General features: G+C 34.7%; 1 protein-coding gene across 1 annotated transcript in view; it reads right to left on the reverse strand.

Moving 5' to 3' along the window:
* Window positions 1-779: 779 nt before the first annotated feature.
* Window positions 780-4991, reverse strand: part of RAP1B (RAP1B, member of RAS oncogene family) — a 21810-nt gene continuing 17598 nt past the window's right edge. The window contains exon 7 of the mRNA XM_003797820.3: window positions 780-2090. The gene's annotated coding sequence lies outside the window, so the exon portion shown is untranslated. The remainder of the gene's footprint in view (window positions 2091-4991) is intronic.

Genomic DNA, 4991 nt, shown 5'->3' on the forward strand with positions numbered 1-4991 from the left:
AAAAAAAAAAAAAAGTGATTTTAATGCTCCATGGGAGTCCTCCCTTTTTTGGGCTTAACTTTCTTCCAAATGACTATAATAAAATCCAACTCTGCCAAAACATTTAAGTGGGGCTTCTAAAGAACATTTTTTTCTTTAGACCTTTTAATACATGAAATTCTGTGAGTTAAGTATAAAAGGAATAGGAATTATTTTTCCTTGTTAAAATGGACGCCTATAAGTGTCTCATTCAAATAGCATGTATTCAGGGCATTAACAGATTCCCCTAAATTACACAGCGTCGCAAATTTAATTGATCTAATGACTTGCAAATATCTTCAAAGAATTCTAAGAGGTTCTTTACAAATTTCACAGAAGGACTGAATCATAGCACACAAAAGACAAAGACCTGTTCCCTTAAGAAAAGTAGTAGTTGAGTTTGTTATTCAAAGAGTTTATAACCACAATATTCTAAGTATAACTTCATCCTATATAAAAAAAATCCAAAGTGTAACATCTGTCAAAGCATTTTCAATCCTTTCTTTCTCTTTTACCTCAAAGAACTACTGAAAATTACCCAAAGGCATCTATTCGTAAGTAATATTGCTTGATTTACAAAATTCTTTCTCTAGGAAAAGTTGAAAAGGTCCTTATGTAGATATTCAACCACCACTAGGAAAAACTTGACATATTCCACTCATCATTCCTGTAATTAAGGAATGCATCTGGCTTGCCTAAATGTTAAAATTATGAAACCACACCACACTGTGTAAAATGTGCCTATTACATTTAAAAAGAAAGTAAACCCATATTTATTTACTAGCACTGTTAAAACATTACATAAACACATCCAAAGTGGCAAGTAATTGTAATGCAAGCCCTTGCATGGCAATCCAAATTTATTGAACTACTGATGCTAAGTTATACAAAATTGCACCACTTTAATTAAGGCTTTTAGTTTACATTTGGCCACCTCAAAGTAGTTGTAACATTAGGTTGGTCAATTTAAATACTGTGGCTCCCTGTTGGATAGACACACAATCTTTACATCCAAACGTTAATGCATACAAAACAACAAGGCATTGTTAAATAAAACAGCAATAGTTACTGCAAATTAGGCCTTGTGACCAATTACACATGATTAAAATTACTTCCCACATTCACATCCACAGTACTCGTCCACCATTTAACATCTCAACCAAAACGTTACACGTGTGAAACAATCACTAACAGGCAAAAATACTAAACCTGTATATTTGGTATTGCAAATACACTTATGCATGAGCAAGCAAGGGATTCACAGTGAGAATCTACAGCTGCAGAAGCCTGGAAATGATTTACAAAAATTGTGAAATCATTAAAAAATTGTTTGAAAATATACACTTCTTGTTGTAGACCCCCACTGTACACACAACTATAAACATTGTTCCCTATGTAAACAAAAAAGGAAACATAATAAAGAGATTTGAAAAGTCTGGACATTTCCTTCCCAACAGATATTAAAGGCAACGTCTTTAATCTAAGACATTATACTGAAAGGACTATCATATTTTAAAGACAAGATCACTGTCTCCACAGGTTTTTTTAAAAATTAAAAAAACTATACAGCTGTGTTAATCAAAGCGCTTATTTTGTACAATACAATGATAATGACCTTGAATTTCTTAAAAAAAATTACAATAAGCTACAAGTATCAAAGAAGCGAAGTTATCTGGAGTAGTCTATATAGGAGCTCTTTGGACTTTCTTTTATTATGCTAAAATAGTGGTGCTTTCAGGATTTACATTATTGTACTCTCCAATACAAAGCATGGGACATGTTAAAGTATACAGTACACCATTTTCATACATGTACAACATTGGTGGATGAAGAATGTCTCTTAGCAGTAATACTGGATGTAGCCTCTGGTTTTACCAGCTGCATACTCTAGGACTATTATATAAGTAAAAATCTCTTGTGATACTGGAAAGTGATTAGAATGTGCAAACTGATATAGTAGCTTTCATCCGCCTCTTAAAAGGTACCACCACAGGAAAGTCCATTTAAGATGTTGCTAGGTTTAACAAAGTTGGAATGCTGGCACTGTTGAATTGGGCAACAGTTCTTCAGACCTGTCAAAAGGAAAAAGACACGTTAATTGAAAACACAGGTTGAAAATAGTACACAAAAGATCCAAAGGAAAAAGTAAGACAATAGTCTTCAAGTGCTAGAAACTAACAATAGTCTTCAAGTGCTAGAAACTAAGGTAGGGTCTTGTTGCAGTTGTTACATTAACAACAATGTACCACAATTCACAGCAGACAAAATAACATGGGACCTTTGTGCAAATATTTGTAAAGATTAAATTTCTAAAGATTAAGGAGGAAAAAAAACTTTTAGAGGTCAGAGGGCAGCACCTATGGCTCAGTGAGTAGGGCACCAGTCCCATATACTGAGGGTAGCAGATTTGAACCCAGCCCTGTCCAAACTGCAACAACAACAACAAAAAATTGCTGGGTGTTGTGGCGGGCACCTGTAGTCCCAGCTACTCGGGAGGCTGGGGTAAGAGAATCACCTAAGTCCTGGAGGTAGCTGTGAGCTGTGACGCCAGGGCTCTCTACTGAGGGCGACCAACTAACTCTGTCTCTAAAAAAAAAGTCAGAAAAAGAGGGCAACATATTAAAAATCACATATAAGGTAAAAAAAATTGTAACATAAAAGAGATGAAATCAAAACTGTCTATTAATATTCATTTGCTTTGGATAATTTTCAGCATACATGACTGAGCTAAAAAGTTTCCTTTTTTACTGTTTTTCTGGGGATCAGACTTGTTATAAGCTCTATACTCATGCCCCAATTATACAGGGTGTTAGCAGAGATATGGCTGCTGAAATAATTTTCACAAATGCCTAGAACTTCAGGTCCTCATTTTGAGTCTGAATGAGGTTCATAATCTAGTAGCAAATTGGGAAGGACAGATGGAGGCTGTGAGCTCAGGCACATGTATGCTGCTAAGAATGGGCACATGGTCAGGAATGAGAGGACGTAAGTAGAGGTTAGGGACAAAAGCTCTAAAAAGATATAGAATCAAAGTGTTAGTACGTGGTCGTTTAACATATGAGGAAGCAGAGTCAAAAATGTCAAAAGTTCTCAAGGCTAAGGGTACAATAAATGCATGGTATATTTTATTTTTTTGATAGTCTTATTTTGTCACCCTTGGTAGAGTGCCATGGTGTCATAGTTCACAGTAACCTCAAACTCTTGTGCCCAAGTGATCCTCTCGCCTCAGCCTCCCAAGTAGCTGGGACTACAGGTGCTCACCACAATACTTGGCTATTTTTATTCTTAATTTTTTCCTACAGAATTAAAAAGGCTAAATTTAATGACAATAACAATGTTTAACTTAAGGACCAAGAACAAAAACCTCATAAAGAACGAATTAAGATAAATACATTCAGAAAAAAGATGATTACTGTAATGAAATATTAAGCAATAATAATAGTAATAATGCAAAGTAACATTCACATTGTCAGATAGGAGTATGTCTATTATAGAATACTTTGATCAGTTAACTTATTTTGTTTTTTCCAAAGTCTCAAAAAAAAAAATAGAGAACTAATACTTATAAATAAAAGATGATTTCAAAAAAACAGATCATGCCAACTCTTATAGACAATAGAATAATACTTCAAAATCATTCTACTTAATCTGGATACACCTGATATTAAAATTGGAGAAAATATATTATTATAAAGGAGAAATTACAAACATATTTCACTTATAAATGGGAATGAAATACGATAAACAACATATTAACACGTTGAATTAAAAATTAATGTTTAAGTAATGTACTTTGGTCAAAATTAAATACAATTAATATGAGACTTAGTCACTATTTTCTTTTTTTTCCTTGCCCCCACCCCCTCCCTCCTTCTCTGTCTGGTCTCCCCTTCCCCCATGCCCCACCATGTCATTAATTGTCTTCACATCAAAGTTGAATACATAGGATTCTTATTTCTCCATTCCTGTGATGCTTCACTAAGAACAGTGTGTTCCACCTTCATCCACGTTAGTACAAATGCTGTAAAATCTTCATTATTTTTGATGGCTGAATAATATTCCATGGTATACATATACCACAGCTTATTAATCCATTCCTGGGTTGAAGGACATTTAGGCTGTTTCCACATTTTAGTGATTGTAAATTGGGCTGCAATAAACAGCCTAGTACAAGCGCCAGTGCCCAGCAATGGGACTGCAGGATCAAATGGGAGGTCTAGGTTGAGTTCTTTAAAGTTTCTCCATACTTCCTTCCAAAAAGGTTGTATTAATTTGCAGTCCCACCAGCAATGCAAAAACGTTCCTTTCTCTCCACATCTGTGCCAGCATCTGCAGTTTTGAGATTTTGTGATATAGGCCATTCTCGCTGAGGTTAGATGATATCTCAGGGTGGTTTTAATTTCATTTCTCTAATAATTACAGATGAGCATTTTTTCATATGCTTAGTAGCCATTCATCTATCGTCTTTAGAGAAGATTCTATTCATGTCTTATTTTCCAGTGTTTTTCCTATTCTTTGAGAATTTTTATCGTTTCATGCCTTAAGTTTAATTCCTTTATCCATCTTGAAACAATTTTTCTGAGTGGAGAAAGGTGCAGGTCCAATTTCAGTCTTTTACATGTGAATATCCAGTTTTCCCTGCACCATTTATTATTAAATAGGGACTCTTTCCCCCAGTGGATGCTCTTGTTTGGTTTATTGAAGATTAGGTGGCTGTTAAGTTGTTGGTTTCATTTCCAGGTTTTCTATTAAATTTCAAATAGCTATGTCTCTATTTTTGTGCCAGTACCATGCTGTCTTGACTACTATAGCCTTGGAGTATAACCTGAAGTCTGGTATAGGGATACCCCTGGCTTTATTTTTGCTACTAAGACCTGCCTTAGCTATACAGGTTTTTTTCTGTTTCCATACAAAACGCAGAATCAGTTTTTCCAAGTCTTTTTTTTTTTTTTTTTGAAACAGAGCTTCAAGTT

The sequence above is a fragment of the Otolemur garnettii genome, unplaced genomic scaffold (genome assembly GCF_000181295.1).
Source record: "Otolemur garnettii isolate 467f Iridium unplaced genomic scaffold, OtoGar3 scaffold00125, whole genome shotgun sequence".
Lineage (NCBI taxonomy): Eukaryota > Metazoa > Chordata > Mammalia > Primates > Galagidae > Otolemur > Otolemur garnettii.